Here is a 12174-nt window from a genome sequence, read left to right as displayed (position 1 = left end):
CTTGACTTGGCCCCTTGAAGATGACAGCTGTATGTACTTTGACTGTGTTCACAAAGCAGGTAGAGAGTACACCTACCATAATTGCTAGACAACCTAAAGAAAAAACCATGCCTACTTTCTGAGGTGTCCATAAGGGCAGTCAACAGGTGGGTAGCCAAGCTGGGCTACAGTAGTCACCAGCAGGTTAAGAAACTCATACTTACCAAGCACCAGAAGAAACATAGGTTGGATTTTGCACTTAAATATCTTAATTGGACTCCTCAACAGTGGTCTCAGGTACTTTGGAGTAACAAAGCTACCTGTCACCTATAACCGTGGTGGACAAGTGTACTGGGCCAGAGATAGCAACCCACTAGACCCACGGTACACCTGTGGGACCACCAAATGCCCAGACTTGCACATAGTTTGGGGGTTTCACTGCTTAAGAGTGTTGGTGAACTTATAGTGCTCCCCAAAAACCAGTATATGAACCAATATAATTATCTGAAGGTGTTGTGTGATAATTTACCTGATGTGTTTGATAAGTGTGGGGCTACAGTATTTATACAGGATGGCACACTGTGTCACACCGCCAGATCTGTAGTTGGGTGGCTTAAGGACTGTGATGTGAGCTTCTTTAATGACTGGCCAGGCAATTTCCTTAACCTGAACCCCCCATTGAAAACCTGTGGTCAATAGTGAAGAGAAGTTTGATGGGCAAGGATATTAGTTCTATTCCATGACTCAAATTTGCTGTACGTGAGTTACAGATTGATATACCTTCCCCAGACACTCAGGAATTTTGTGTGAGAGTCTTCCTAAACGGCGGCTGAGGGATGTGGTCAAGAGTAAGGGAGGCAGGACCAAGTATTAGAACCTCAGCATGTGTGTCTTTGTGTTTGAATGTTTTCAGAATGTCTTTAAAAAGTGTTTAATCAAATCTAAATGTATTTAAAGAGGGAGGGAAATTTTAAAGTTTAGACTATAACACCTAATATTTTTAGGTAATCTATCTATATTGCAGATTTTTGCTCATTGCAGCCAGTCTTAAATAAAAATTAATGGGGGATGATTGCAAATAACAGAATATGTTTGGCTTAATGGATATTCCTCTAATTATTTTAAACTTCTGTTAAATCTGGTTTCCGATAAATAGAGACTTGTTAAATCAGGCTTCTACTGTATTATGATTCAAAAGGAGATTTGGTCAATTCTGGGTCAATCAATAGGCTAAAAATAATTTTGTGGAAAGTCTTATATTAGTTGACACAGCTGGTCAAGGTCAACTGTGGGAGGACACAGAGGACCTAAATCAGAGGCCTAACCTACCCAAGCTGGAAGTGATCTGGGCATAGATGTCATATGACCTACATACAGTATCTATGTAAGATTATAAAGAAAGGTATAACTTCTCAAGCTATAAATCAATCACTTGTAATTAACATGACACAAGACACTTTTTACTCACAAGAATATCATGATTGGTGCACAGTGAATTCAGAGTGAACTTCATAAATTCTTGATCTTCATACCGAGGAAGACAAGATGGAGCTCCATCACCTAATAGAAATGTAAAATAATGAAAGTGCACAGGATACACGCATTGATAAATATAAAGATACTTGCCACTAATTGTTTTCATACATTGCTACCAACATTAACAATATTTTCCAATACTTGTATATGGTATTTCAAAATCTTCAACGATAACAGTGAGCCAATGATAGAGGTAAGAATTGCAGCTTTGAGACCTGACCTGAACTAACCTAACCTAACCCCTTGGTTCTTTAATCTATTTTTTTTTTTTTTATATATATCTATTTATTTATTGTATACCTATGTATGGAGTTCAAAATGCTCAAAATAATAGGAGCTTGCTGATGATATGGGTAGCTGCAACTGTGAGACTGGTAAAGGGTCTCACTATGAGGAGGAGAACCAAAATTGGAAAATCATTTTCCAACAACCATAAAAAGAAAAGTCCCCGCAAATAAGAGAAAGAGAAAGAGCTGAAAGAGAACTACGTGATCTGGAAAATAAAATAAAAACATCACACAAAACCAAAAAGATGGACAGTGAAAGAAAAGCCATAAAAACAGTAAAAAACAATACCATATTTTTCTTTAATTATGCAAAAAAGAAATCCACACTAAAGAACAATATCAGACCACTAGTTATAGTAGATGGACAACATACCACCACATCTCCACAGAAAATGGCTGACATCCTTCAAACCCAAGATGTTAAGGCCTGGAGCACCCAGTCAACTAATATCCATATAACTGAAGAAATTCCAATTTAAGATCAAGATACATTAGATGACATAGAAATAAGGAAGGAAAATATAGAAAAGGCTATAGACAATATGAAAAAATCAGCGTCACCTGGTCCAGACGGCATAGGCACCTACATTCTCAAGGAATGCAAAAAGACAATCTCAACCCCCCTCCTTATACTGTGGAGAAAGTCCCTGGACACAGGTAAAATACCAGAAATATTCAAACTTGCCAATGTCACTCCCATACATAAAGGAGGATCCAAAAAGGAACCGGAAAATTACAGCCCAATAGCACTTACCTTGAATATCATTAAGATTTTTGAAAGAATCATAAAAAACTATGATACATTTCCTAGAGGAAAACCAATTAATAAGAGACTTCCAACACGGTTTTAGAAGCAAACGTTCATGCCTAACAGAATTGATAGACTTCCACAATTTCATCCCAAAATCCATTGGAGAGAACAAAAATGTCGATGCAATATATCTAGACTTCGCAAAAGCCTATGATAAAGTTGACCATATGATCCTCATTCAAAAGACCAAATCACTAGGGATAAGGGGCAAGCTTGGGGAGTGGATTCAGTCATTCCTTACAAATCGGAAACAAATTACCTATGTGGAGGGAACAGCATCAAGAGAAGAAGCAGTGATAAGTGGCATCCCGCAGGGTACTGTCCTTGGCCCTATACTATTCTTGATTATGATCAACGACATCAACACCGATATCTCCAGCCCACTACTATCATTTGCAGACGACACTCGGGTATTCAAAACAATCTCTAGCAAAAAAGATAGCTCCCAACTACAGAAAGACCTAAATAAAATATACAAATGGGCAGAAATGAATAACATGAAATTTAATGAGGACAAATTTGAATTTATAAAGTTCGGTAAGAACGGACACGAAACTTCTTATAAAGATCCAAAAGGAAACCATATCACACAACAAACATCTGTAAGAGATCTAGGAGTTATACTTTCGGATGATGCTACATTTGATCAACACATAGAAAAAACAGTATCAAAATGCAGACAACGAATGGGATACATACTTAGAACCTTCCACACCAGAGAACCAGAAACCCTGCTAACCTTATGGAAAGCCCTAGTCATCCCTATCATCGACTACTGCTCACAACTTTGGGCTCCATACAAACAAGGCCACATCATGCAGCTGGCGGCTCCGCCGAGAACCTTTACCTCAACATTCAAAATAACACCAGCTCACCAAGATGTGTACAAACACAATTACTGGGAAAGAATTTCTGAAAATGAACTCTACTCCATAGAGAGGAGACCAGAGAGATATCTGATAATATATACATGGAAAATCCTAGAAGGCCAGATCACTCCACCCAAAACAGAACCTATTAAACCAGTAAAGACCCCATATGACCCCAGAAGAAAAGAGAACCGGAAGAGAATGCACCCAATTGGCCCTGCTATCAGTGTCCGCTAAAAGTCAAGACGCTCCAACAAAATAGCATCTCAAGAAAGGTGGGCCCGACTGTTCAATCACCTAAACACCTACGGAACATTACAGGTGTTAAAACGGAAGTTTTCAAAAAGGAACTTGACAAATTCTTGTCAACCCTACCAGCTCAGCCGGGCATCCCAGGCTATGCAGCATCACGTCCAGCGAATTCCAACTCCATTATTGACCAGCTGGACTACAGACAACAAACTGAAAGGTGGCGGCTAAACCGTGGCCTTGCCTCAAGTTCCATCGGGGGAGCAACACCCCCTTGAGGCAGAAACGCTTCAATGTAAATTCAAGGCAAGGTAAATCGCCGATCAAGCCCAAACAATAACGGTTTTTGCTCAAATGCACAATTTTATATAAACATTTACCATATGGTTGCATTATTTGACCTATTTTCTTTAAAATGTGTGATTTCCATGTAATATGATCAAAGAGAAGTTACGTTTTTATCCTCTGCAATATTACCGACCACAGCTACGAATACCGTCCGACTCACTAATAGCCAACCAAAGCAGAACAAGGACGGTTTTTGGCTGAAATGCACGATTTTGTATAAAAGATTAGACTATGGTTGCATTATTTGACCTATTTTCTTTAAAATGGGTGATTTCCATGTAATTTGTTCAGAGAGAAGCTACGTTTTTATTTGCAAAAATTACCGACCACAGCTACGAATACCGTCCGACTCACTAATAACCGACCAAAACCGAACAAGGACGGTTTTTGCTGAAATACACGATTTTATATATATATAAAAAAAAAACATACGGTGTTGCATCATTTGACCTATTGTCTTTAAAATGTGTGATTTCCATGTAATATGATCAAAGCGAATTTACGTTTTTCTCCTCTGCAAAATTACCCACCACAGCCACGATTAGTCCAGCCCGCCACCTATTATCACTGGTGGTGTAGTGACGCATCCTATGACCTGTCACACACTGATCCAAAAACTTCCGAAGCTAGCCTTATATAGTTCCCATAGTTGACAAACTGTATAGATAGGCCATACCATTCAGAACACTACACGTAATATCCATGATCACTCAATGGGTTCAAAGACCGCCAGACGGTCGCCCTGGCAAGGCCATTTTTTTTTTTTTTTTTTTTTTTTTTTTTTTTTGTAAGGATTAGGAGAATGTATTCGATAATGTCTGGCATGACGGCCTTAAGTACAAATTGTACCACAATTTCATCTTTGCCCTGCCGTTCACACAGTTGCTCTGCAACTACCTGGACAACAGGACAATAATAATAAAGTGGTGGGGCTGCCTGTCCCGACTTCTTGTGTCCAAGGCTGGGGTGCCTCAGTGGTCTGTCCTTGCCACCACTCTATACAATCTGTTTACGAATGACCTGACAGAGCCGGCTTACCCACGCAACCAAGCTCTTACTCTCTCGGATGCGGACGACTGTATACACCACATACACCATTACCATTCCCATGCACCCAGACATCGCGGCACATTGACATCCGTTCTGATCGTCAAACTGACGCCACTTGAATCAGCAGTTTAGCCGGGCGCCCGGAAGCAAGCACACACACACACACACACACACACACACACACACACACACACACACACACACACACGAACACACAATAGATACCATCAATCACCAACCCGGATTAACACACGAGAACACAATACTGTTCAACCCTTTCCCCCGTGGATATATCATGTATACAACATATCATGTTTGTACCAATTATGAACCAAGAACAAATTTATATAGGGCGAAACAACCCGACTAAAAACGTTAACAAAGTGACTGAGAGCACCTCAAAATTCACCAGACTCAGCATTTCCGGGAAGAAAACCGGAGTGCACACGACCAGGAGGAGGTTGGTGTCAGACGACGTGCCCTAAGGACTAGAGGTTGGTGTGTGAGGTGCCCTAGTGCCCAAAACCAGTATAGAAAACAATTGTGAAAGAAAGGTGTGCAACATGTGTTAGTGATCTTTTCTTTTTTGAATAAGACTGTATCATAATAGTGTATTAAACTAGATAAACTCCAATTTTGTAATAAATAAGAAGAAAAGTGACGTTTTGGAAGTTTATCTAGCCCGCACTAAGTCGTCCTTATGTAACCCCCAACCCAGAAAGGTTACACGACACTAACCACATAAGCAGACACAAAACGCTGCAGGGAGCGTTGCACGTGATGCAAAACATCCTCGACGGGGCACACGCGTGGGAGCAACAGTGGCGCAAAGACCAACGCGTCGAAATGCAATGCTGTATACTTCTGGTGCAAACGAACCAACAGAACAATCACAAACACTCCTCTTAAAATAAACAACACAAACATCCCAGTGAAGGACCATACCCGTGTGCTGGGTAGCACACTTGATAGTGGCCTTACCTGGACCCCACACTTCCGCAAGCAGGGAGCGAAGGCTAGGGCTGTGCTGGGAAAGCTAAGACGCTTCAAAACTGCAACACTGAGAACCAAACGTCGATTGTACCTAGCCCTCGTCAGACCGATTCTGTGCCAGTCCCCGGGACTAAGCCAGCTAACATGTCCCACTAATAACTACGAGCATCAGAAGGTTCAGAATGCCGCTGTCCAGTTCATCACGGGTTCGCGATGGAGCGACTTCAGAACCACTGAGTCTCTACACCAAATTTCCAACATCCGTCCACTCAACCAACACAAACACAAACTTCACTCAAGACACCTAGAAAAACTGCACGACAAACACAAACATCTGATACAACACATTATACCTAGACCACAGCTGCGCCCGTCCCACGTGCGGTGTACACGATAAGACGTGTATAACCGTACCTACCACGAATACACCCCTTCACCAGTTTGACTGGTGATAGCCATAATGATGTAATAATAATAATGATAATAATAATAATAATATCGCGTGTAGCCCATAACTGACAGGCTACAAGCATATAAAAAACAACTCAAACCCAACCTGGGGTAAAACAGGAGTTCTCATGCCTTACCTGGGGCTAATCAGGAACGCCCTCTACACGCGGGAAGTGAACTCTACTCACTTCACGTAAGTTACACACACACACTTCTCACGAACATAGCCACGACCCACGCACAAACATCTACACTTACTTTTTCTTCGACTAAAATTCGCTTCCTTTCTAACTTTCTCTTATACTACATCTTCTCATTTCAGTTTACCTCCCACTAAAGATTTTTCCGTTTTTCCACCTTTCTCTACTACTACGCCTCCTACCATTTTCTGAGCTTCTGGTGATGTAATCTGCTCTTCCTCCCGGCGTTGACGCTGCCGTCCAAGCTCCCAGTCCATTTCTCCCAAGCCACGACCACCAACAAGCCCCTAATCGCTCGCAAATCGCCCGGTGGCAATAGTCCTCTTTTATACGCTACTATCTTTTCATTTTCTTACAGACATTCTTCCCCTCCCACAAAAACCGATCCCGCGCAAGCGGGTGGTCTTTCCTAGGAATTCAGAATTCAGAACACTACCGACTCGTGAACCAACAACATCTCCTCGTCCAGTCTTGTAGCCGTCCCATCGAGCCTCGCCGTCATCAGCTGCCACCACCTCTGACGTTAGGCTCCCCGTCCAGCTACAACTGATCAGCTCCACTTTGCAGTGGCCTTAGTCCGAGCTTCACCTATATTTCTCATGTGACACTTCTAGTGTCGCACCTTGTGGCTAATTACCAAAAAAGAGATTAGAGATTTAAGTGTGAATTCCATTGTCCTGCTGTTGTTCCAAACTAAAACCACTACAATGGTATGGATCAAACTACATTCTATTAAGTTTCTTACTATTGTGTTATTAGTTATTATCCTCTGCAAAATTACCGACCACGTCTACGAATACCGTCCAGCCCGCCATCTATGATCACTGGTGGTATGGATCAAACCTCAGCCTATTAAGTTTTTTACTATTGTGTTATAAGGGGGAATAGCTCTTGGTACGTTTATATATACATACATACATACATATAAATAAATACATATATATATATATATATATATATATATATATATATACATATATATATGTATATATATATATATATATATATATATATATATATACACACATATATATATATATATATATAAATATATATATGTATATATATATATATATATATATATATATGTATATATATATATATATATATGTATATATATATATATATACAGTCACTATCCGATTTACGACCTAGATCGGTTCCGGCCAACCACTGTAAGTCGTATTGGTCGTAAGACGGATCCCTTTTAAAATGGCCGACATGAGGGTTATACTCTAGGATACATGATATCAATCTGTTGCGTTTTTAAGTAACTTTTTCAAAAAAGGCTTCTCTCACACAGCATATGAGGACCCACACAGGAGAGAAGCCTTTCCAATGTGATCAGTGCGATTCTGCTTTCTCACTAAAGGATAATCTCACAAAGCATATGAAGACACGAACAGGAAAGAAGGCTTTCCAGTGTGACCTGTGCAATTAATCTTTTTCAGGAAAGAGTAATCTCTCGAAGCATATGAGGACCCACACAGGAAAGTAGTCTTTCCAGTGTGACCTGCAATTCTGCTTTCTCACAAAAGGGTGATCTCAGTCATCACATGGTGACTCACTCTGGAGAGAAGACGTTCCAATGTGAGGTGAAAGAATTTCCCTCCAAGTTCTGTGCCTGTGTCCCCTCACCCATTAGAAAATTAGCACACAAAGGAAAAAATGTGAGCACACAAGGTTTTCAAGATATAATTGATATATTTCAATTAAAGAAATTAATAGTATAATTTCATAATGATGAATTATGAATTCAAAATGAAAGATGTCATTTTGAGAATCTGCCAATGACCTTTGAAATGGAACTGTGTACAATTTCATAATTTTACACGTAGTTTTGAGATCATTTGTTCTATGTTCAGCAGCCATTCATCACCAGTGCTTCTTCAGTCAAGTGAAATAAATCAAGAAATATGTTATCAATATTGCGCCCTCAAATTGAATAGTCCTGATGGCCAGATAACTGAATTCTTGATACTTTTTTTTTATCTAGAAAAAAAAAGAAGACCGGTGTTTCTACAGAGACCTACTCTTCAAGAATAATGTAAGCAAAATAGCTAAAAAAAAAAGGCTACTTAAAAGCCTTAGATAGTGGAAATACTAAGATAAAAGCACAACGCTGAAACAAAGCCAAAACAAAGGTTGGATGTTAAAGATTATGATCAAGAAAAAGGGAGCCATTGGAAAAGTCTATTGTGACTTTCTACTTCACTTTACCTGAAAATAAAACAAGGCAACAACCATGATCGGCAAATACTGCACATGTTCATGGTCTGTTCTGTAATCTGTAGCCATTTGTAAATTTACAAAACAATAAAAAAGTATTCTAATAAAATTGAAAAAAAAAAAAACTGGTGCTCCATGTGAAATGGAGCACCAGTTTTTTTTTCAATTTTATTAGAATGTCTTTTATTGTTTTGTAAATTTACAAATGGCTACAGACTACAGAATAGACCGTGACCATGTGCAGTATTTACCGATCATGGCTGTTGCCTTGTTTTATTTTCAGGTAAAGTGAAGTAGAAAGTCAAAATGAACTTTCCCAATGGCTCCCTCTTCCTTGATCATAATCTTTAACATCCAACCTTTGCTTTGGCTTTGTTTAATTCAAAGGAAGCAAAAGATGTGAAGGAAAAATAAACTGGAATAGCTGCTAGGGAATAGCTAGATGAAATCATGAAAACTGCTACATGTCCTCCATTTACAGGACAGATTCTGTGAGGATGAGGAGGTACAAGTATGGTCAGTGTTTGGTATTTCATGTATTTTACATTGTGATTTTTCATTTGGTAGTAAACATGTTAATGGCCTTTGTCTTGAATAGCACTATTTTCTGATACAGAAATAATTAGTTTATTGATTTCACATTTTCTGTGCAAGAAAAATTAAATCCCAAATCATATCAAATTTTATACAAATGGTGGAATTTGCTCATCAGAATGGAGAGTTCTTTGACTTGGCAAGGTTGATGGATATTGGAGGAACTTTCCTTGAGTCTAGTACTGACAATGAGTGAAGTTTTAGTCGATAGAATCAAATGAAAACAAACTTAGAAACCGTTGAGGAGAATGTAATTTGTACTGTATATGCTTATGAGAATGAAAAGCTACCAATCATATACAAACTCAATCAATTTAAATTATCTGTATAAAGAGTGGGTGAATGCCAAAGGCAAGAGAGGAGAAATAACAAGTTAGAAGCTAGAACTAAGCAAGTTAAGAATTAGTGATGGATATATTTCTATTTGTATATTTATGTATTTGAGATGAAATACCTCAGGAGTATGGTAGCGGTTACTAGGCTGAATAGAACGAGAAACTAGGTAAGGAGGAGAGCAAGGAAGTTATGAGATAGGGTTGATGAAAGAGTATTGGGATGGTTTGAACACACGGAAAGAATGTATGAAGAAAGATTAGTAAAAGAAGTGTGGAAGGCAGAGGGGGAGGCAGTGAACATGAGGGGACGACCAAGGATGAGATGAATGGATGGGGTAAAAAGGGCATCGGGAAAGAGGGGAACGTCTGTTGAGGAAGGAAGGAAGAAGACAAAAGATAGGGCTGTGTGGAGAATGGTTGTGTGTGGATGATGCTTTGATGCATGGGAGGGTGTGGATGGGAGATGGAAGGATGAAGTAGTATATCTGAATGATATTTTGACACATTCTGAATGAATATCTCCCCTTCTCATGCTCTGTATGAGGGAACAGAGAAGGAGGGGGGTCGCTAATTAAATGAAGTGGCCTTCCTGTGGATGTGTTGTGTCTTGCTACGCTGCTTCTAACCCAGAGTGGTGGGTGAGATGAAGGGATGACCCGTCATCCAGGAGGAGACAAGAAATGAGGGAGGGAGGGAGGGGTGGTGGATGGGAGCGGAGTGTGTGGGAGTGGAGCCTATGACTTTGGCTACCTCCCTTGCAAGAAGAAGGTATTGGTGTATGTACGTGTGTATGTAGCTATTTGCAGAGTTAGAAAGTTAAGATAAAGGGAAGCAGTTATAGTGTCATTATTATTATTTTTTTTTTTTATGTTTCTAATCAGATCAAAATAATATATGTGTGATTTTTTCTGTCATCGTTGTCATGCAAAGGACATTTGCACTACAAACTCGGTGCAAAATAGATAAATAGAATAAAATACAGATTTTTTTTATTTACGGAAAGCCAAATTTGAAAAGCATTTCAAATACATGAGAAAATATTAAATCAGATGGCGATCTGAGAGTGCATATATCCACAAAGATAAAGTCGTCTGGTCGTCTCCGGGTCTTTTGTGCATGCAACGTGACGTCATTGGCAGCGATTGATAGATAAAAAAAAAAAAAATAAAGAATAAATTAACAATAATAAATGAAAACAAATAAAAAACAAATAAAAACAAACAAAGAGAGAAAGAGATAAAGGAAAGAAGGAGAAAGAATTAATTTTGAATTTTATAATCATCTTCGGGTTTGTTGTCTATTGCGCATGCGCCGTGACGTCACGGGCAGAGACTGGTAGATAAAAGAAGATGAAAATAGAAAATTAAATAACAAAAAAGATAGAAAGAAATTTAAAGGAAAGGAGAAAGGAAGGAGAAAGAAATTTAAGTTTGAAATAAAGTTAATTTTGAATTTTAGGTGAATCGTTGGTCGTCTTCGGGTTTGTTATCTTTTGCGCATGCGATGTGACGTCATGAGCAGCGATTGATAGATAAAAAATATTAAACAACTGATTGAAAGTAATAAAAATGAAATAACTAAGAAAAGAGAGAAATGGAGAAAGAAAAAAAGAGAAATAATAAGTTTTAAATTTTAGGTTAATCGTTGATCATCTTTGAGTTTGTTGTCTTTTGCGCATGCGTCATGACGTCATAGGCAGAGATTGGTAGATAAAAGATAAATAAAAAATGATAAAAAGAAAAAATAAATAACGAAGAAATGAGAGACAGACAGAAATAAAATAAAGAGAATGAATTTTGAATTTTGAATCGTTGGACGTCTTTGGGTTTGTTGTTTTTATCTTTTGCGCATGCAACGTGACGTCATTGGCAGCGATTGATAGATAAAACGAGATAAACAAATAAATAAATAATATAAATAACAAAAGTTAATAAAGATAATAAACAAAGAGAGAAAGAAGAGAAGGAAAAAGAATTAATTTTGAATTCTATAATCGTCTTCGGGTTTGTTGTCTTTTGCGCATGCGATGTGACGTCACGGGCAGAGACTGGTAGATAAAAGAAGAAAAATATAATAGAAAATTAGAAAAATAGAAAATTAAATAACGAAAAAAGAAAGAAATTTAAAGGAAAGTAGAAAGGAAGGAGAAAGACATTTAAATTTGAAAGAACGTTAATTATGAATTTTAGGTTAATCGTTGGTCGTCTTCGTGTTGGTTGTCTTTTGCGCATGCGACGTGACGTC

At 38.6% G+C, this 12174-nt stretch overlaps 1 protein-coding gene across 3 annotated transcripts in view; it reads right to left on the bottom strand.

Moving 5' to 3' along the window:
* Positions 1-12174, bottom strand: part of LOC143031247 (uncharacterized) — a 174593-nt gene that overhangs the window by 7680 nt on the left and 154739 nt on the right. The window contains exons 1-2 of one of the 3 annotated variants that reach the window (XM_076194835.1): positions 4610-4677; positions 1448-1539 (exon numbers count right to left, since the gene is read on the bottom strand). The exons of 1 other annotated variant lie outside the window; for it this stretch is intronic. The gene's annotated coding sequence lies outside the window, so the exon portion shown is untranslated. Of the gene's footprint in view, positions 1-1447; positions 1540-2872; positions 2999-4609; positions 4678-12174 lie in introns of those variants that run through there. One more of the 3 variants, XM_076194834.1, reaches the window with a different exon arrangement.

Source organism: Oratosquilla oratoria, chromosome 12 (assembly GCF_046742065.1).
Source record: "Oratosquilla oratoria isolate Oo_2021 chromosome 12, ASM4674206v1, whole genome shotgun sequence".
Taxonomy (NCBI): domain Eukaryota; kingdom Metazoa; phylum Arthropoda; class Malacostraca; order Stomatopoda; family Squillidae; genus Oratosquilla; species Oratosquilla oratoria.
Note: the sequence above shows the minus strand (reverse complement) of the source record. Positions and strands in the feature narration are given on the sequence as shown.